At 40.3% G+C, this 22,827-nt stretch overlaps 1 protein-coding gene and 2 long non-coding RNA genes across 3 annotated transcripts in view; 1 reads left to right on the plus strand and 2 right to left on the minus strand.

Annotated features, from left to right (window-relative positions):
• Positions 1 to 22,827, minus strand: part of rnf220a (ring finger protein 220a) — a 192,356-nt gene that overhangs the window by 152,449 nt on the left and 17,080 nt on the right. Inside the window, 1 exon segment of the mRNA XM_082512649.1 lies at positions 9,705 to 9,904. The gene's annotated coding sequence lies outside the window, so the exon portion shown is untranslated.
• On the minus strand, positions 15,863 to 16,785 carry LOC309693356. The gene is made up of 2 exons (XR_014272635.1): positions 16,698 to 16,785; positions 15,863 to 16,111 (listed from the first exon to the last, which is right to left on the minus strand). It is a non-coding gene; the product is annotated as an uncharacterized lncRNA (long non-coding RNA).
• Positions 19,322 to 20,142, plus strand: LOC309693652. Its single transcript, XR_014272687.1, has 3 exons — positions 19,322 to 19,479; positions 19,648 to 19,711; positions 20,121 to 20,142. It is a non-coding gene; the product is annotated as an uncharacterized lncRNA (long non-coding RNA).

Here is a 22,827-nt window from a genome sequence, read left to right on the forward strand (position 1 = left end):
GATAACAGAGCAAAGGGTACATATCTCATCTCCCAGGGTGACTCACATAATCTGGCTGCTTTCTGGCTTGGTGGTCCTGCATACGCACAAAAGCATGAGTGTGTGTGTGTGTTTTCGAGGCCTTAAAATCTGTGTATTTGTAATATTACATGAAAAGAAGTGTCAAAAAGCTTTTTTCGTTTTTTTTAACTTCATCACTAAAAAAACAATCATAATTCTAGATGACATACACCTATGTATATCATCAATATACAAGCGCAATTACATCTAACGCAAATATGCATAATGTCGGTCCGTGCCACTTACAATCCCATTTGCCATTGATGGATACCACCCACACAGTGTCTGACACCGGGTATATGCATTTTATAATAGAAAATGTCACAGGGGAACATTTACCACGCTGTCATAATTTGATTACAGTGTGCAAGAATGATACAGCTGTCAGGGCGATATTAAATACAAACAGCAAGAGGGGCTCTTCACGTCGAGTCTGCACTTTAACTGACAATGTTGTACCAATCTGCGAAATTGCGGTGTCAACAACAATGTGCATTTACATCATTCTGAGAGGGAATCTTACTCAGAAATTATGAGTTACTGGGAGGTGGGCAGCAGGTGGAGTCGCAGATTCCACATAGGATAACTGGTGAATGTGGCCATAAACGTTATTATTGGTTTCTTAAGATAATCATTGAATTTTATGATTGCTTTGTTAGCTAAAAGAAAAAAAAAAAACAAGAGTTGGAGACATTTTAATGGTGGAATCATGAATGCAAGACATCACTTCAGGTCAGCCATAATCTGACGCTTTTCATAAGTTAGGATCACTATCTCTGCCGCCCAGATGTTGCAGTGGATTACCTCATTCATCAACATGTGAAGTATAGAGACCTAAACAGCTTGGAATGTTAGGTTCAGAGACGCAGGAGGGAAATTGAGCTCCAAACAACTACACTAGTGACAAAGAGCAAGCTTCTTTTTTTTTTTTTTTTTTATCGGAGCCTTCCTTTTTGTTGACTGCTTGGAATAAATATTTTTCCCACATGGCTGCTTCGAGTGTGTAACTGACGCTTTTTTGCTGCTCCAAAGCGGCGCTGAAACTTGTCAAATCAAGTTTTCCAATGTGCCGACTTGAGTTTTGGAATGGAACGGAGAGGAATCCAATTGTTGTTATAAAAATATCCTGTCGACTGTGACTGGTGTGTGTGCGCGCGTATGTGTGTGTGTGCAGGGGTATCTGCAAAACTATCGGGAAGCAAAGCAGTTTTTTTTCCTCTCTAATGGAGATGGAGAGAAAAGCAGTCAAAACCGCAGGCCTGTCTAAATGTCTGTGTGTGTCTGTGTGTGTGTTAGCGTGCACCTCCCAGTCGGTGGGTATATTTAGAGATTGTTGACAAGCATGAAAGTGCCACTCTTACATTCTATTACAAGACAGGCCAAGCTGTGTCATTCATCGCATCTCTGTGGTGGACACACACACACACACAAACACAGATTCACTCACACATACCAAATCATGTATGTATAGACAAATGAACGCTAGAAAAAATCTACACAAAGCCATGCAGCGTAGTTTAACAGACGCCTCCATGCTGAAGTCCTGGCTTTTGACTTTAACACTGTGAGCATATTGTGTAAAAGCGAGACAGCAAAACTCAGAGAACAAAATATTATCTGACACTTCAGATACAATTTACAGCTCTTAAAATCCATCCTAAGCTTCTGCAATCTATCCTGAAAGCTTTGGTACATCATGTTTTAGCATAATCATTTCAACGTACACTATTAAACCTCAGCATGTCAGCACAGTTAAATAGATGCTACATTCAAGGTTTACACACAATATATATATTTATATTTATTAATTATATCTAAATATCTATATTCTTGGTAGCAGTCATTTTCATAGATATGAAATCAAACATGTACCCAAAAAAATCATAAAACACACACTATATCTCTGATCTCTTCGGGTCACAGTTTGGGGCATTTCAGTAAACAGGGATAGGTGGCTTTTTAACTAAGTATCCACATAATGTGTAATTGACACGAGTGCAGCTCTGGTGCCTTCTCTGAATAAGTCATTAACATAAATCTGTGCTGCCAGAAACGACAAAAGCTTTAAGCACAAACAAAGCTATAGGGTAAGACACACTGAGAGAGCACTGCATCAGCCGAAAGTAAAGACAAAACACTGCTATTTAAAACCCGACGGTCAGATATTAAATATTTGGCTCTGTACTGCTCACATAGAGGGAAACATAAGTAAACTGTTGGCTTGTATAAGGACAGTGTGCTTGTGCGTGCATTTTAGCATAAAAAAGTGTGAGCTGACCTGCATACAGGTCCGCTCTGTATTCCAGACAGACAGCAGTGTTTGTGCTCTAGTAGATGTTTCTGTGTGTGTGTGTGTGTGTGTGTGTGTGTGTGTGTGTGTGTGTGTGTGTGTGTGTGTGTGTGTGTGTGTACATGCGTGTTTGCTGATGTCCGAAGCAACAGTCGATACTATTGAAATCTACTCATTCATGTCTGGCCGCGAGGCAAAGCTCAAATGTCCTTGTGAATAAGAATCACACGCATTTATCTCTCTCCTCTCTCTTGTTCTCGCTCATATTATTTGTCCTTGTCTTTCCGTTCGCCTCTAAAACCCTAATTTTGTTTCCAAATGTCTTTCGAATATCTCTTCTTGTGTTTCTTTCCTCCCCTTTTTCTTCTTCGCTCATCCTTCTCTGATATGAAATCTGTAGCCACATTATTTGCTGCTGCAGTCAACAGCTGCTGCAGTTAACTGCAGATGTATGCATCAGCAGTGAAAAATATTGCAGTTAGATTTAATAAGAGGAGCACGCGCACACATACGGATATCATCTTGGGGTGGATAATGACACAATATTCACCAGTAAAATCAATAATGATTGGACAAGAGTGCGATGTTCTCTGTAGATTTTCTTGACTTTTTTTCTCGCTTAACCATGAGCGATTTATTCATTTTGTGTTTTCTTTCCAAATGTTTAAATGCAGAAATAAAGAGAGTCTGTGTGTTTTTTTGGTCTTTCCAAGAAGCTTTCTGTGACATTCATTCTGCAAAGTAAAAAAGGGATTTCTTTCTCAAATGAGTCTTTGTGATTTCTGAGACGCAGAGTCATGGCCTGCACACAGAAATGATTCTGGACCTGTGGCAGGAATTTTTATTCATGACAGCAGCAGCAGCAGCGAGGCCTACTTCAGCGAGGCCAGCTAATTTCTGGTGTCAGGCAAGGCTAAATGGGAAAAGCACACTGTTCCATAGCTCACGGATCACCATCATCAAAGGTAATTGCTGGATTCTTGGTTTAACAAAGTATCTGCATGTTGTTGTTTTTTTGTTTGCTCGAATAATGTTGTTAATTTTTGGATGTATCGAATTTGATGCACATAAACACAGCTTTTCATAGAATTAAACATATAGACCACCCTGTGCTCTTTAGTTCTTTTAAACCACTCCCTGTGCTTTATCTATGGTGCTGTTAATATGGAAGGTGTACCTGAGTTTATGACAGTGAAGTTAAAACCAGAAAAGACCGTCTTCTGTTGAAGACATAATCCTTATAGATTCTGACTTTTCAAATACAAAAGAGCCAAACAGGTGGCATGCTTGCTCTCCATCCTGCAGGAGTGGAACTGACTGTGTGTGGCACCAGCCACCCTCCTATGAGTCTTTATTGCTGTGCCGGGTTGTACAACAACAGCCACTAATCTAGCAGGCTGGCAGGCAGACAGGCGACTGGCCGGTTTGTTCTACAGGCTGCGTGCAAGCCAATTAGCTCCAGTTTAACAAGGAAAAACTGTTGCCAGGTACACTGTTTTCACTTACAGCTTTTGCTGCAATATAATCCTCTACTGTGCAGTAAGTATCAATGATATGACCAGAGAGAAACTTCTGTTCACGCCGATGATCCTTTCTGCTCATCACAGAGGTCAAAAGTCGGCCTCAGGCGGCAGGAGGATGCTCAAGCAACAACCAGATCCTTTTCTTATCATAAGCCGTCCACAGAGCATAAAGTGGCTATGTGGATATCAGTCTGCTTTGTGTGCAGATTTGTAGATGTGAAAAGGCGACGCTTCTGCAGGTGTGTGTGCACATTTCCACATTGGCTGCTTAGATCACCCTCCCTGTATCAGTCTTGTTTCCTTCTTGCCTGGATGACTCGCTGGCCGCAGAGAAAAATGATAAGTAGGCTACACGAATAGCGCCTGTGTGCAATCGATGGACGCAAATGCACCAACGGTGTCTTCTGGGGAGGTGTGCGAAGGAGAGAGGAGCGAGAGAAAGGGGGGTGGTGGGTGAATATTAGCTTATTTTCCAAGCAGGGAGCCTGTGATCCGGTTCATAGTGTAATTGACGGATAGGGGGGAAACCTGAGAGAGATATGATGTGGCGGCTGGGCGGGGGGGGGGGGGGGGGGGGGATTGGGGGGGGCAAAGGTGGTGGTGCAAGGGGATAGAGACAGACGCACAGAGACACAGAGCAATATGGAGAATAGAAAGTATCTGACACCCGACACAACTCTCTCCCCGCCACCACCTCTTTCTCCCCATTAGGCTAATTCTTTGACTTTCTCTTGTTGCCAATAACGTCTCCAAGTGATATTTCCCTCTATAACGGCATTACCAGTGGCTGCCTTCTCCAATGCAATCAAACCATTAAACACACAGTGCCGCATCCCCTCCATGGAGTGATTTCCGTCCAGCAGAAAAATGACTGAACGTGAGCTACTCCCCTTTCCTGTCATCAATAAAAGGAATAATTGCATGTTTGCAGAGAAAGGATAAACTTTAAGACTGCACATGAATTCTCATTTGCTGGTTGGTAAAAGAAAAAATAATGACATCAATATTGGAGGCCTGTATTCCACATAGGTCCTTAATATGATTTAATAATGCTTCCATAGCTAATAAAATAGACAAAGCACATTCATTCATGTTAAAATATCTAGTATGATTTTTTTTCTTAAATATAAATCGATAGATATGATGACATGAAAGTAATTTGTACAAAAAACAAAACAAAAAAAATATAAAATAAAAACTTTTGCTTCAAGTTCAAATATGAAGTATTATACAAATCAATCAAAACCTCCTCATAAAAAAACAACTCTCTGCATTGCAGACAGGCTGCAATTTCCAGGGAGGGAAAACATTTGGTGGGTTTTGATAAGCGCGACAGCCCTACAATATCCAGCCATTAAATGATTGCATCCGGCTCTCCGCACTTAATTACGGTGATTATATCAGCGCTAACGCGACAACAATGACACAAAGTTTTAAGATGCAGACGGCGCAGGACGCACTTTCTCTCCAAGGAGGGCCTCGCTCTCGTGTCTGCGTGTTCAAACACTTGTCATTTACCGGCGACGCGTTTATTTCAATTACCCGTCTGCATGTCAAATAAGCTCCAGTGTTTATTAGCACAACAAAATATAATAAAACGCACTCTGGATTTCGGATGCGTGGGGGGAGGGAAGGAGATGTCGGATAAGTGGAGAAGGACCTGGTTCTGCTTTTAATAAAGAATGAGGAATTAGTGCATATTGATAGGACTTAATAAACGGGGGGGGGGGGGGGGGGGGGGAAGCATCATCAAACTAGTCGAGACTGAGCGGATCGTGGTTAATTTACTATGGGAGAGAGAAGGGGTGGGAGGGGGGTGTTAATGCGCGCGTCATGACGCCTTAGTATTTCCAAATGTGAGAAATGGCCTCTGTTTGGATGAGAACGAGTTTGCGCGGATCTGAATGACGGTGAATTTACAGCGGGTTTATTCTGGGAGCTGTTCACAATGAAATGAGAGGTGGGGGGAAAGTTGGAAGGAAAAGAAACGCTTCTTGCAACAAGTTACAGTCCCGCCTTTAGGGGAAAAAAAATCTTAATTACTGTCCTCCTCCAGAGAGACGAACAAATAAAACACGGGAAGCAGCAGAAAAGCTTCTCACACGGCGGCAGAGGCGCACAGCATCTACATCTGATTATAGATGTGATTCTGGAGCGATCAGCGGTGCCGCAGTGAAAGCAAAAGTTTAGCCGGTTTCCTGATAATTAAGCAGGCGGGAGGCTTTCCTTTTATTCGGAACGCGGCGCTTCTCTGGATCCCAAATGAAATAACACCTCCCCTCCCTCCCCTGCAGCTATCGATCCGGGAAAGAGGTGTGAAATGGACATTAATTTTTAGTCCACTGCTCTGTGCGCAAAGAAGGGGAGCAAACGAGATCAGCGGCGAGCATTAACAGCTGACTGCTGAGGGAGAGGAACACAGAGGTGGCAGGAGGAGGGGTAGAATCAAAAGCGCTGACGAATAAATCATCTTTCGTTAGTTTTCCCTCGAACTCGACACTTTTCCTTCTCTTTTGTGCGCCTGCAGACTTTTTATGTAGGAAGGGCAAGGAGGGGGAGAGAGACAGAGAGAGGATAGGCCTAAGTAAAAAAATAAAATAAGAAAATGAAGTATTTCGATACTTTCAATTACAAAGTGCACTTAAGTTCTTTCCCTTAAAAATAATTAATTAATCCTTTCATATTTTTGGATACATACATTATAAATTATTCTCATTATTCTTGTTCTCTGAATTTAATAACAGAGAGCACAAAATAGTTATAAATGAAGAAAAAATATAAATAAAAAAATAAGAATTATCTTAAAGAGAAATAAATACGTAAAGTATTAAAAAAGGCGTTTTAAATTTGCCTATGAAGCAAAGCCTGCTTCGTGTCAAATGACACGAGAAATAAGCGGCAGCCTATGAATCACCAAGTCTGAAAACAGCAGCCAAAAATAATAATAAAATCATACATCAGCGTCTGCGTGACAGAGTTTTACAGTCAGGCACGTTTAATTTGAAAAAAGTAACTATTTTAAAAATAATCACAATTAGTATACAGATAAAAATACAACTTTAAATTGCCCAAATTAAAAATAATGCCAATTATGCCAATGCTCTTTTAGTCCAGCGAGAGAAGCTGGACTAAAAGAGCCTTTAAATTAGAAACACTTTTAAAAAATGAAATTGGTTTAATACATCATTATAAGTTTCTTAATTCAAATGTAAAAATTTAACTGTGATTTGAAGCTTATTTTAGAAAACTGACACCACCACCTACGCAAAAAATGAACCTACTACTACATGCATGGATATCAACTTTGGAATATTAGTACTTTGAAATGTTATACAATAACACATTGATATATCGGGGGGAAATGGATAAGTATCGGAGCTTTTAGTGAAGAAATGATACCGCTAAATATGGAAGAAAGGAACGTTTTCTTCACCGGTAAATGAGAGCAAAATAAATTACAAAATTGTTCTGTCCCCATCGGAAGCCTCGGCTATAAATCACTGTTATCTATATGAGTAATTGGACATAATATGTCAGCAGCACATGTTGCCGTTTAAAAGATAATTATTGCTCGCTAATGTGTTTGGCTGGAAAATGAAAAAGGTTCGGCTGCTCTTTAGAAGTCAGGCCTCGTTGATCTGACAATCAATAAAATCAATCGAAAGTGATTCACCAGATCAGTGGATCTGGACCCGGAGCAGAGTTTCTGATTTTTATTAATTCATTCATTTATTAATTTACTTATTCATTTATTTATTTCGGAGTGGCTATAATTGTGAGTTCAATGACCCGCCTCGAGTCCACCTTTGCTCCAAAATGCGTTTTTACGCGCGATTTACTGCCGGCGCTGAGAGGACTTTTTAACTTGGAAATTACTGCTAATAGGTGTGCCGCATTTTTCCCAGAATCCTAATTTTATTATTCCCTCTCAGAAGCGTTCCGTCTTTGCCCACTAATGCGCGTGGATGAGGGCGCGTGCTCGAGAGCTCTGTTGTTTCCTTCTATGAAGTCCGTCATAAAAAATATAAAATAAAATAAAAAGTACTGACTGACAAGGCCAGAGTACAGGGAGACTGCGAACAGAAGAGTGAGCAAAAGTTAAATATATATATTTTTAACTATTAACACGAGCTGTTTGATTCCTTGAGTCCTTAATCATTTAGAGAAATGGAAACAAATAAAATTCAACACGTCAGGCCTGAAGTGAATAGAGGAAACGCATAAACTACACAGACTATAGGGGCGTGACATCTGTTTGCCAAAGTGATACTTAAATAAAAGAAACGATCAAGTTAATTGTTAATGTCAGTAATAATTACTTTTATTATTTTTCCCGCCGATGAAGCACTGAAAAATGTTACAAATGTGGTCTTCCATAATGCAAACGCAGCAGCAGCAGCGGGAGCTGCCGCTTAAATGAATCCGCACTTTGCCTCTGTGTGCTCGGCCATGAAGCTGGAAGGCCCCCGGGACTTCCACCGGCTGGGTGCCGCATATCTAGTTTAGGGGGAAGGATGTAAATTGCACTGTGCTCCCTAGTTAACAGGTGTTTTCCAACAGAGTTGAGGCCCGTGTGTGTGTGTTTGTGTGTGTGTGTGTGCGTGTGCACACGCTTGCGTGTAAGCGCAAGGGAGTACACAAAGTGGCACTTTTTCTGTTTAAATTTACGCCGTCTGTTTCTGTGAGAGCTTCATTTTAAGAGGAGTATTTACAGCCGCTCGTGGCAGCAGAAGTAAATGCAAAATCACCTCGGCGTCTTTATTCTCCTCCTTTTTCTTGTGTTCCTTTTCAAATAATTCTTCAGTAATTGTATGATTTGAATAGATAATCGATATAAATATGAGTTCCAATTTGAAGATTAAAACGCAGAAGAGTTTAGAACGATGAGTGATGCCAAAGCTGTGGAACAGAAGTCCTTCGTAAACTCCTCTTTGCGCTTTTTGTGATGCATTAAAATCTGACTGATGTGAGTGTTTATTAAACCCCAGCTAACGGAGCCAATATGCGGCCGTTTGAGCCACATGCCTTCATCATTACGAGCGTTAGTGCTACAGAGCAACAGTAACTTCCACTGAAAACCGCCGGTGGAGGCATTCAGTGAGCTGGAACCCCTGAAACCTTCATGGGAAGAACTAAAGCCGAACTTTTAAATAAATATAGTCACAGCAGGCCCGCGACTGACGCTTATAATCGCCGGTTAATAAGACAAAAGTGGTCCCAGAGGAGGAGCAGAAATAATAAGGCTGTAAAATTTTATTTCATTTCTCTGACTGACTGCAGGCTTTGGCGATAATTCAGGTGGCTTCCAGCAGCTGTGATCCGTCTTTATCTCCAGTGATGATGTTTAAAGTTTACAAAGTTCAGCCTTTGGTTGCAGTGAGATCGCGCGGTGCGGCTGTAGGGCGGTCGTGTTCGGCCATGGTAATGTACGCACAATGTCATCCACACACGCACAAATAATGCGAGTGCTTTCAAGAATCTTGTTCTTGTTTGGGGACCTCGCATATGCGCATGCACGCGCGCATATATAAAGAGACAAACAAATATAAACGCACACGCATTCACGAAGAGATTTGTTTATATAATTATGTATATATATATATATATATATATATATATATATATATATATATATTTCATTCTTTTCCACGCGTGGAAATCTCCTCGCGCAGCACTTACAAATCCCCGAGAAAAAGTTTCCCGACTCGAAACGCGCTTCCAAAGCGGAGAGAAGCGGCGGAAAGGTGTGGAAGCACAAACTGTGTGAGCTTCAAACCCAACAATAACAACAACAACAACAACAACACAAAAAAACTCCGAGTGTTACTCACCTTGCCGTGGATGAATCCGCTTTTCATAAAGACGACTCCCGGGTTTCCGGCTTCTTCTTCTTCTTCTTTTTTATCCTCACAAAAAGCTGAAAACTTTTCTGCGGGTAGAGTATCAGCAGCTCTGGCCCCTGTGGCTCTTGCGCAGCAGCGCCGGAGATAACGGGAGGCGCTTTGGACAAGCAAAAGTAGTTAACACCTCCCTGTTAGTTTACCAAAGAGCAGCCGGAGAGGAGGAGAAGAGCGCGAGGGAGAAAGAGAGAGAGAGGGAGAGAGAGAGGGTGACTTTCCACAGACACACTATAAAGTGGGTATCAATAGCGCAATCGCGCGTGCAGCCCCTCTATCGAAACACCGAGAGGGACGATCAGTGCGAGAAAGAGGACTGAAGCCGGCGAGAGAGCGCAGGATCGCAGAGACAGCGGCAGGCGTGAGCGGTGGCGTGAGGGGGGAGGGTGGTGTGAGAGTGTGTGTGTGTGGAAGGGGGAGGGAGGGGGGTGCTCAATAGCGACGTGTGTGAGGCTGGAGCTGGGCTGCGCGAGGCTCTGAGAAGGGAGTGTGGGGGTGGATGGGGAAGACGGGGGAGGGAGCGGGTGTCCTGGGTCCAGTGCGCTCTGAGGTGCAGTGCTGCCGCGCAGCGCTCGGGTCGCTAAATGACTGACAAACACACGCAGACCGTCTGTGTGCCCCGTCTCGGGTAAAACTCCACACTTTCACTTCATAATCGTTTGCGAACCATTTTGATGTGAGCGTGTTTATCGTGCGTGGCCTTCACAGCGGCCCGAGTCAGGAAAGCTATCTTTCCTTCCCTGGGAACGAACGAAAGAAAGATATTCTTTTAGTAACCTAAAAGTGTTAATATCCCGAGAGCGTTTAACGTGCGTTTAACATTCCTGCCGTTTTAATAACTTAATCTAAGTGACATTTCGTTTTCGAATTCCACAAAAATAAAACGTAATTAAGGCCTTTTTTTGGTTTTTTAAGTTTTTATTTTTCTTTTCTTTTTTTGTTGGGGGGGGGGGGGGGGTGTTTGTTTTTTGTTTTACGAATGACCAACCTCGCGCATGTGTGGAGACTGTTTCTTAACACCACACCATCCCATCTCCCCCTCTTGCCTCTCCCCTCTGTCTGGTGTTTCGTTCCCCTGGGTGATTTCCACTGCGCTTTGTGCGCAAAGTGAATGAATTATCCCCCTTCTCTCTCTCTCGCTCCCTCTCTCTCTGTGTTTTCCTCTTTCACCAGATGGAGAGACTTCTATTTGCCATAAAGCCAATGAAGTCCACCTCTTAACAAAAAGAGGTGGACTACCAGACAGTCTTATAAAGTGCGCACTAGAGACTCAAGTTAGTCACACAGAAGGAAGTTCACTAAACCCGGAGCTGTGCGCTAAAGTCCCAGCCAAGATCAACCAAACCTGCAGAATATTAACAAGACAGATGATTTTTTTTATTAAGTTGAGAACGTATTATTATTATTATTATCATTATTATTATTATTATTTAGTACAGTACTAAACTTATTCAACTCAGCCCTTAAGGTAAACGTTTTTAAGGATTTGTTGAAATGTATTTTCCTTAGCTTATGTCTTTTTTTGCAGCTTCTGGTATAATCCGCCTGTTAACTAGAGTCATATTTCTGAAAAGAAAAAAAAAGGCATTTGGAGTGTGCTGAAATTACTCAAACTCAAAGACACAATGAGTATATGTGCATGTTAGAGTGAGTGAAAGACAGTGAAGGCGCTTTGCTGTCCCCTGTCTCCTTCTCCATTACACTCCTCTGCTGGTCAGACGTGGAATTGACCAACATCACAGACTGCTTTACACACTTGTCTTCTAAGCTAACTTCTTTTGTGCAAGTGGTGCATTTTATCTGCTGGATTAAAAAAAAACTATAAGAAAACAACTACGTATGGAAAAAATATAAAACCACTTTGTGACACCTTCATCAAAAACAAACAAAAACATGAAGGAGTGTCGACTGAAAAAAGGCATTTTTATAACAGTGTACAGACACAAAATAAAGGGGGACACTAAGTTTTGTTTTATATCAGAATTCCTGGCAATAAAGATTTATCACAGAAGAAAGCCCACTCGTCCTTAATATGCCACAAATAAGTAAAAGGAGATCTGAGATCTATAAATCACTCCTCTCCTGCTATAAGGGACGGTCATTATTATACACTTTTTTTCTCACATCAGCATTCAAGACATAATCTACCTCAGTGTGCAAACAAGAATTCCAGATTTCTGGTGCGAGGATTAACACAATGAAAACAATTAACAACTTGTGCAGATTAGACCTGCTTCTTCAGGTCTTCATACATGGCCTCAAACATATTTAGTCAGAGTGGTTGCCTTTCCAGTGGAACTCACACTTTGATCTGAGTTTCACGCTATAATATACTGATGTTTTAGCTAACAATACCGTGGGAAACGGGTTTTGTGTGTGTGTGCTGGGTGGTCTCCAAACACATGAGGGGCAGCAGCAGCAGTAGCAGTGCCATTAGTGATGTGTTGTCTTGCTAATAGGCTCAGTTTGGAGTCAATGGGGTGACTGAGGAAGAGGGCCATCCATGTATTAGATCCCCCTCCATTCAAAGTCTAATGGCACCCTTAAGTCCCCCCCCCCCCCCCCCCGTTGTTTTTAAATGCTGCCTCTGTGTGTATTGACTAGGAAGCAAGGAAGCACTTTGATTCACCTGCACCTGTTTCACTGCTCAGCTATCTGTGCTGCCCCCTCCCTTTTAGCTGAGCATGACATCACTCGAAACAACTTCCTAGTAAGAAGTTAAAACTTGACCAGTTTGAAATGGTGCAACTTTAAATGAGCTGTGGGCATCTGTTTGTTGACAGTTTGGACCGAAGGAAGAGCAACAAAAAATGGTTAAATTGGGTTTAACTCGAAAACTAGTATGTGCTGGTTTTCAGAAAGATTCTTGGGGAGTCTCTCGTCATTAACTGTGGTTTTGTTGAAACTCCGTACCTGTGTGGACTGTACGGCTCTATAACAGCATCACACTATTTCCCTGGTGCTCTCAATAAAGACAGTCACAGTTTTAACAAATGGTATCTGGCACCCTTTAACATTGCTGGCTCTACAAAGTGCTTTAAAATGTGTTTCTGGTGTGAACACACAACCACATTCACCTGGCGTCTTGCTACTTGGGTAAATGGATGGCTGAGGGACTGAATCACCACCTGGCCACTGATGGATAACCACTTGAGCCAAGGTCACTTCAAGAACTGCTAGAAGGCTTTGTGAAATTTAATTTCAATAAGCAATAACTAGTATTTTAATCAGTAAGAGTCTGCATCCCCAACATGATCATAGAAACTTCTGGGCAAGATCGCTGGATTAAAACAGCAGAAAAGTATCTGCCTGGACTCCCAAATCCTACAGCACTTCTACATGTTATTAGACTCGGGTTAGGTTAACATCAGGACTCGTTTTCTTCTCAGCAGGTTTCTTATATCCATCTGAACTGAGTCATGTTTTGGTGTTATGAAACCCCTGACATCTCCAAGTGATAATGAAAAGCCGAGCTGACAGCAGAGGGCCAGGACTGCCCTCTCGCAACCTGCTTTCACCTCGGCTTGGCCGGGTTTATCCTTAAATTGAATTCCTTTTTTTTAAAGCTCCAGAAGAGGCGGGCTAGACTGAGCCGAGTGCAGTGGAGAGGGTGTTGAGACAAGCTGTGCTCTGCCTTTGTTTGTGTTGCTTGTTGGCCTCACTATCAGACATTCGATTTAAATGGAAAAGCACAGAAAACAGGTGCAGTGAAGGCATGTTGCATCTTTTTTTGATCTGGCTGGTCTATAAACAGATAAAGACAATGCTTCACACCAGGAAGCCCTTCTGTATTTTATGGTTTGAACCCATAATCCTTTGATATTTTAAGGCAGCTCATACTTGACCCTCCCTACCACCCAGTGACTTTAGAAATACCCTGTAATGTCCTTTAACACCACATGGGACTTAATTCCTTAAACAAACCGTGTTTGAGTGTGATTTAGAGCTAATCTGGACAGGCGACGGTCATTTCTATCTTTCCTTTAATAATTTACGATTGGTGGAATTTATAGCACTGGCTCCCCAGCCGTGCATGCCGCCAAATCCATATGTCTGTAATATAATGAGATTTTAGCGCAGCGAGAGTATAAATTATGGTGTGATTTGTTCTCTTGCTGTTTTGTCAGGGCACAGCCTTTGAGAGTGTGTGTGTGTATGTAGCTTGGGGACATGGCTGGCATTTGGCTGCCACAACGCTCTAATTGCTGACGTACACACAGATAGATGGGACCTGATGGTTGGTGTCGCCACTGGAGGGAGAGAGGAGGAGGAAGAGATGGGAAAGGAGAAAGAGGGGAGAAACAAGGGTTTAGGAAAAGAAAGAGGACAGATCAGGAAAGATGAGGAGGGGAGGAGAACAGGGGAGCAGATGGACAGATAGACACATGGAGAGACAAGTGCGAAGGAGGGATAATGTCTTATGGCTGGAGATCGAACTTCCTGCAGCTCCACAGCCAAGCGGGTAACCACACAGAGGGAGCCACATTTAGAGAAAAGAGAAGCAGAGATGGAGAGAGGAGGGCCAGACTCTGCCACATTCATCTCCCTCTCAGATCCGATGCTCCAGGGAGCTGTTGGAAAATGAAGAATTACATGGCCCTGATCAGATTACATTACCGAACAAGTGATTACATGCATTTGACTCTTGTACAAAGGAACAAAAATGAAGGAAGGGAAGGGAAACATACATGATCTGATTAATTATGTAATTATTTGGTATTTGCTCTGGCTATGATACATGGGTAACGTTCTGAGGGAAGGTAGACTGGTAATTTCATCAATGTTTCACTGCCTGCCATCTAAACCTGCCTTCATATAAATGTTGAATTTGTTCCAGTTGCCAGTGGTAGAGTTGAATACTGTACGCTTAAAGCATTTTCTATCATTGTATTTCATCGGCACGACAAAAAAAAGGGGAAAAGACGTGGAATCAGAAAACCTATGAAATACAAACGTTTGACAAAATGAATCATACTTGACGTGCCAGTTTCAGGCAACAATTCCTACTAAAACTGATCGCCAGGTAATTATTGTAAAAATAAACTATTTTTAAATATCCTATATGATGTGACATTAGCAACACATTATGTATTCAGTATCTATGTCATCTCTGTATCCAAGACTCTCGTCCCTCTCACCGAGATTTAAAAAAAAACTGCAGAACTTGTCAAAAAAAAGAAAAGAAACTTTTCTCTTAAACTAACAAAAAAACTGTAGAGTTAAGTTCAGAGAAATATTGAGGCTGTGACAAAATTGCTATTAAGGCTATATGACTGGAGGATGGTTAGACAATATTTTTTATTTCAGAAAATAATAATATTTAACAATAAAAAATGTAGTTACAAAATCTGACTTGTTAAATGGCCATATGCCTCTGAGCTTTAGAGCAGATTCAAATTTTTCTGTCAAACTCAAACTTTTGCTTGCTTTAGCTAATTCCAACAATAACTTCTAGTTTACTTTGATTCCTGTTGAGTATTACATTTGCACAAAGCCTTACATTCACCATCGCAGGACAAAATCTATGTTACTCAGACCCCAGTAGTCTGGAAAATATGGCATGTACTTTACCACATAAACCAACTGTCTATTATAGCTTCAGAACAAGCTAAAAGAAAAGAAATAAACTAAAGTACCATTTTCTAGAGCCTCCCAGAGCTCCAGTAACCCGCTGCTTGTTAATATATGGATAAAGGTGAGGCTATCTATCTATCTATCTATCTATCACAGTCAGCACAAGATGTTTTAATATTGAGCCTCAACTGCACAGCAAATCCAGCATGTCCAAATTAACACTGTCGGATTTGATTTCAACACTATTAAAGTGTCTATATGGGTCCACACCGGAGAGTGTTAATTTAACTCTTTTTGGAGAGTTGGTACGTTAACTCTGATTTAGTGTTAAACACCAAATCTGTCTGGAGTTGATAATTTAACACTTGGTGTTAAGAGTTTATATATTAACTCTCAAAGAGTATTTTAGTTTAACTACGTAAGAGTTATCTTCTAATTCATTCTAAAAAGCGGGAATTTTACTGTTCTGAACTTCTAGAAATTTCTTTTGGAAATAAACATTTACTAAAAAGATGCAATGGTTTTTGAAAAACATTTATTCTGAACTGTGCACCACAATTTCAAAACATTTTCTGAAAGATGTAACAGTATACATGTTCTCACTTTCATTAGAATTGTGTTTATCAAAAGGTCTGACATGGTAAATGCAAATAACAGCATTCTCATCACTTATTTCTTCAATACAATATGCATGTCCTTCATTCATCCCTTTGTGGAACTGCAACGCACTTCTGCTCTCCCCCATATTCCATCTTCACAAGCATATCCTGTGTGGAGATTGAATAAAAATTAGTTGACACTAATTAATGGCACAAATAATCCAGTAAACAATTGCAGCACAGTAAAAAAAAAAGGAATCCTCTTTGAGCCATTACTTGTGTAAAGTATTTTCCCAAAAGACAAGGACACAGGCAACAGGTAATACTGAACTAAATGTAAAACCTCAACTTTTTTCATTTTTACCTAAACCGTGTGCACAAAACTCTGGAGGGATCTATGCTAACGTAGAACCCAGTCAGGACGCCTGCTACTGCTGTTTGCTCGTGTTTTTTTTATTTTTATGGGCGATCGTTTTCAGGCTTCAAGCAGCACCATTATACCAACATTTCACATTCTAGACATTGTTTTAGGTGTATTTGACCAAAAGTTTGACTGAAAATTCACATGCAAGCTTTTTTCAAGGCTGTGGTATTTGCCCGCAAACAATACCTTTCAGCTAGCTAAAACAGAATATTATGCTATCAGCGAGCAACATGGCTACTGCCTTCCACACAGCTTTGTCTCAACTCCAAAGAGCCACAGAAGTAAAAGCTAATAGAAATAATTGAAACAATCTTTGAAAAAATGACTTACCAAGCATGGCAAACAACTCAAATATGTAGAGCAAAATGTTCCGAAACGGCTTCACTTCAGCTTCGATTGGAGCCGTGCTGAGGGCGGAGTCTGTGAATTTACTCTGTTGGTGTCATAGCCCCTGTAGGAGTTCAGAGTTAAGAGTTAATGTTTCCATTGTAACACCTCCAGATTTGAAATAGAAACACTAATTTTTAACACTCGATTTTAACTACTATCATTTTACACCTCAGAGTTACATTAAAAGAATGTGACTCTACTTAGAGTAAAATTAACTCTACTTTTGCAAGGAGACTATTAACACCAAAACATTTAACACTTTTGAATTTGCTGTGTGGAAGTGGAATCTGTCAAGTTACTAAAATCATGTACTCCTGCTTCCCGTTACTAGTTGTGTACACCTTGTTTTATATCAAACAAAGTAATAACTATTTATATGAGAAGAAGAAGAAAGAAAGAAAAAAGAAAAATCACTTTGTAGTAATAAAAATGCCTTCAGAAGTCTTATATAAGTGGCGCGTTCACCTCATATTTACACATCTCTATATGGAAATCAAATTTTGTGATATTTTTCGCCCCAGTAATGAATTATACTTAAAAAAAATTTAAAAAATCTTATTTTCAGGGGATTGTTTCCGTACAGCTTAGCATTTCAAATGTTCTTTTTTCTTAAATTTATAAATTTCAGCACTATATCTATAAACCTGTCTATAAATCTACACAATAAACAAGCCACAAACAAATACATGATTAGATGACGCTTGTGCAGAAATGTGTAATATTCAGCTGGCTTCAAGACTGGGAACGATCACAGTGTATTTTCTCCCTCACTGCTCCGGTCGCGCCATCATCTTCAAACATCCACGGGGAGTGACTTGTTATTTGCTCTGAGCTGTCGGCACGGTTTGGCTTTTTGATTAGAGAAAGACAGAAAGAAGAAGCGAGGGAGACAGAGGAAGAGAGCCGAGATAGTGAAGAGAGAGACAGCCTTGAGGCACATGTCAAGCAATGTCACAGATAATCACACATTGTCTTAAAATAGCTTTGAAAATGACAGTGTTAGGGCTGGGCTGGGGAGGGTGCAGGAAGGGTTTAGGGGTGTGTGAGAGATGCACCAGAGCACATGTACCCTAATTAAAGACCAGATAAAGTTAATTTCTGACATCTCCCAAGGGGAGACGCTTTTATCAAGGGCAACAACAAAATATGTTATCTGTAAAAGTAAGATGGGAGTTGGAGCGGGGCTAACGTGACTATCTAACACACTGCACTTTTATCTGACACACGTCTGCTTTGTTCTCTCAAAAAGAGGAAAATATGAGGGTCACTGCAATGACAGAAAGAGAATGACTAATTTTCTCAGCCAGTCAGGTGAAGATGGTGAAGGGGCCTTCTATCATCGTCCACCTAGTAAAACCATTCGATTTCACTCCAACTAACTTCCACATTACTGCTTCCACTAAATTGTCCCGGTTGCAGTCTGAGGGACTGGAACGTGATTGTTACACGTTGGTTAAAAAGGTCTACTTTATCCACACAAAACCCTCCTATTTACTGCACGTTGCAGTGCAGTCACACAGGTCAAGTCTGTAGGAAATCTATGTTTTAAAAAAATTTCATTTTATTCAAAATTAACAACAAAAAAAAAAAGAAAAGAAAAGAAATGCTCAGTGTCTGGCACTGTTATAACAAAATGTACTGACTGGCGAAGAGTCTAGTGTTAACTCTACGTGGATCCTAAAACGGGACCATGTTGTGCCAAGATGCTTATATATACATGAGCCAAAGACTGTGTAGGTGTGCCTTCTGCCATCAAAACAGGCAAATCCCATGTATGTAAATCAGGGAAATTTGAAGAACAGGTCACTACCCTGGGTCTTTGTCATGTTCGTAGAGCCTGTAATGAATATTTTTGTTGTGTAGTGTCCTGCTAAAATAGACTACTTTTGTTGGGGGGGGCGGTGTGCTTGGTCATCAACAACGTTCAGGTAGGTGGTAAACGAGTTAAAGTAACATACACATCATTGCCAGGACACAGAGTTTCCCATCAGATAACTTGATGGTAACGAGATAATCGACCAATTTACTTATGCCTCAGTCATGCAGACCTAGAGAGAGGTCAGCGACTACCCTGCAACCTCCAGTCACTAGGGAAAAATGTGTATTCCCTGACAGCTTGGGTAGTGGTTGCTGGGTGAAATCGGTCACAAACAGGCTTGGTGAGTAAATGTTTACTCTTATTCAAACTGATTTTGTGGCTTCTTTTAGTTTAGCACCAGGTTTATAATCTTGCTAGCTAGTTAGTGTTAGCCTAGCGTTGCTGCTGCCGCTGGGCTCATGTTACTTAAAAATGAACACCACAGCCTTAAAAACCTTACATAAAAATATGTCTGTGAAATTTTCTGTTGATTGTTTGAAATAAAAAGCATTACATAGCTACATTCTCGGCTGAAAATATCTTAAAAGGTTATTTTGTCACCCAAAAAGGGTAGTCTGGGGAAAAGGAGGATCGCATTTGTCGGCCACGGTTGTCGGAGCCTGTGCGTCCATTTTTTTTTTCATGCTTTGTGGCAGCTTTTGAACATCTGTGACATCTATTAATGTCAAATCTAGCCTTTATTTAACAACATAAGCAAACTATGTTACAATTATTGCACAGCCATTAAGGATCAAATCGGTTTCTGAAAAATGTTCTGCTTTTTTTCCCTCTGCTTGCTTCTTACTGTCTTTGAGGCTCGGGACCAGCACTCCTGCTGTTGGACAGAAAGACATCAACTCAGTGGTAAGTATTTTGGTTTTCCAATATATTAGCAACTGTCAGTGACATTTATATTAATCAGGCTGAACTTTAATCATACTTTAGATCAGCCTGTTTTACTTATTGTTTTATTTGTTCTTTGGTTTGGGGAAGTTGTTTCTTCACTGATCTTTTCCTGTCTTCTGTTATTAGACTTGAGATATGACTGCACTATGCTGTTGCTGGTGACTCCAGTTAATTCTACAAGACATGCTGTGTAAGTAAACAAACAACAACAGTTTGGTCTGCATTTCTTGAAAGATCACATCCCCCAAACTTAGTTTAGAGGGTCTACACTGTATAAAGTGAAGTCTGCAAGTTTTCTAACAGCAAAATTTGTTTTGTGGCCAAATCATTTTGCACATCATTAGAATGAAAGTTATTGGCCATGTTTGCATAGCCCTTTTTATGTTTGCATAAAATGATGCTTTCATGACATTATTGTGTGTTGGGTGGTGGTCACGGCTATCCAGACTGACAATTGGGACATTGAATGTCACCTCTCCGGTGGGGAGGGAGCCTGAGATTGTCCAAATTGGAGTCTGTTTTATACCAAATGCAGAAAAAAAATGTTTTAAGAAAGCAATTAAGTTCATGTTCCAAAAAATATGATTGTTTGCTTGCAGGACACCAGGAGAGATGAGTCCTCTGTCACAGATGGTGTGGTGAGTGAAGATGGTCGCCTGCAGGTTCAAGTTCATTGCATCTCCAACCCACATCCACTGGCACTGTACTTAAGGGAAGTTAAAGACTTTCTTCTGCACCTACATTTGGATCACCTGGATCCATGACAGTCATTCAGGCAGTAATGCCTGGACTGGAAACAAGCCATCCTTAAAATATTACAACATTCCAGCTCATGTGTTGGAATTAGAGCTGGGCGATATGAGATTTTTTCATATCACGATATGTTTTTTTCATTTCAGGCGATAACGATATCTATCACGATATAAGCCAAATAACTTGTAAGAATTTGTAAGATTTAAATGTGCTGTTGCTCACAAGTAAAATGTGAAATAATCAGCAGCTTGTTTTTATTTAAATATTTATTTCCCATAATAAGTTCAACAGGGTAGATGTACTTAAGGAACATGAGACTTTTTCAGATAAATAAAGGCAAATATTGCAAACTACACAAAAGGCAGCCGCTAAAGCGTTTAAGTTTCAAAATAGAACAAACGAAACAGACTAAATTGTCAATTCCACTTAGAAACAAAATATTAATTCTAAAAATAAATCTTAGTTTGTTTTACAGAAGAACAGACAAAACTGACTAACTTTTGTCAATATCAAATAAACTGAGAACTAAAAGGAAATTCTCAATCTCTCCTTGTTGTATAGCTGAGCTTTTCAAACAGTTTTAACAGTTACTTTAGTCTGACAAAAGCCGAATGACGAATTAGCGCTTCCAGTCAGAGACACGTACACGGGTATTTTTGAAAACAGAGATTTTCCGTTTTCGTTTTAAAAAATAATCCCGTCCACACATAAAGGCAGAAATGAAGGAAAACGCTGCTATGAACATGCCAAAGCAGCAGGTGGCGCTAGATTCCTAACCGTGCAGAAATGTTGGCCAATCAGAAGTCTAGAAGCCTCGGTGGGAAAAAGTAAACAAAGCTGGGGCATAGAAGCAGAACCGAGTCGTATGTGTGGAGGGACAGTAACTGTGTGTATATGTAAGCATTTAAACACTGCGGAGAGTAGAATTAACAGTAACAGTATTGTAGAAATTCATTTCACTGAAACAATAACGTGGTGCACAGTGTGACGCATGCACCAGTTTATTGTATTTCCAGACTTGTTTTCGGCACAATTTACAGTGCACGCTACTCTGTTTTTTGTCAGACTTGAAATAGCCGAAATACCTTCACACTACGGAACTTCTATGGCTCTTCCGTTCGACAATCTCTCCGGCATTGGAACCATCATCTGTTTTCTCTTCGGTCACACTCGGTTGATTTTTCTAGTCGGCACACTCATTTCCTCCATTACCCGCTGGCTGCTTCCCAAACAAACACACGTGCGGCTTGGCACTTGTGCTGTACGTAACAAGTCACGCGACGTGACGCTGCGGCTGTGATTGGTTCAGCTCTGCGCTACTTAATTTGGATTGGCTGACCTTTTTTTTTTTTTTTAAGAGGACAAGAGCGGCGAGGTCTATCGCGATAGCTTAATTTCTCTATCGAGTAAAAGTTATATCGCGATACATATCGTTATCGTTCTATCGCCCAGCTCTAGTTGGAATGCAAAAAGAATGTGTTGTTTAAATTAGAGACTGCACTTGTGACAGAACAACAAGTATTTCATTTTGATTATATAAGTAATGTAAGTACAAAACAAACTTGTGGTAGGCCTAAACTTATTTTCAGAATAATTACATCTGAGACTTTGTTTCATTGTAAGATTATAACAGTGATGGCAATATAATTGTTTGTTGTTCAGCAGAACAGTGTCCAGTATGTTGGCTGTTATACTTTGTTGTGTTTGAAAATAAAAGTTGGGCTGATTTTAACATCATTACAAAAAGTGTTGTTAATAATTTTTAATCATATTCAGGTTGCCACAAATTGTTTTTTTCATTCAGTTGAACTTGAAATGTTTGTCAGTAGGTAAACAATTAGTATTGTACAGTCAGGAATATCAAGTTATTCTTAATACTGTAGACTTGCACTGTATAAGTTGTCCTAAAAGTCATCTTAAGTAAGCTTTACTTAGTTTTTTAGAGGCAACGAGTTTCCTTAATTCTTTTGAGTTCTGGGAACTAACAAGGCTGTACAGTGTACTCAAAATGAGTAAGTTGCCCTAACTTGGTCATCTTACGTAACCTTGATCCAATTTTTTGAGTTCTGGGAACAAATGAGCTCGTACAGAGCACTCAAAATAAATAAGTTGTCCTAATTTAGTCATTTTTAGCTAAGCTTTACTCAATTTTTTTGAGGCAACGAGTTTCCTCAATTTTTTTGAGTTCTGGGAACTAATTAGATTTTACAGTGTAGTTTGAAATGGTTATACAAAAGGCTAAAAGGTAAATGGCTGCAAATAACTTTGTTTGCAAAACTTGTGCATAGGATTTTAAAAATATGATTCAACGAACATGTTTGTGGTTGTTACAGTAAAAAATTTAACTTTTTCTACTCAGATTTTATGTTTTTTGTCTGATTTTAGATCAATTGTGTTAATACAGTATGTCAAAATGAAAACATAACTGTAAATTCAGACACGTGAGGTTGTGCTGAAAAGGATGATACCAAACAAGGCAAAGTAAATAGTTTTTAAAGGTGAAATGTAGAGGAAACATCAAAAGTAGTTAAAAACGGCCAATTATACCCTGGA

The sequence above is a fragment of the Aulonocara stuartgranti genome (assembly GCF_965226115.1).
Source record: "Aulonocara stuartgranti genome assembly, chromosome: 18".
In the NCBI taxonomy this organism is placed as follows: Eukaryota; Metazoa; Chordata; class Actinopteri; order Cichliformes; family Cichlidae; genus Aulonocara; species Aulonocara stuartgranti.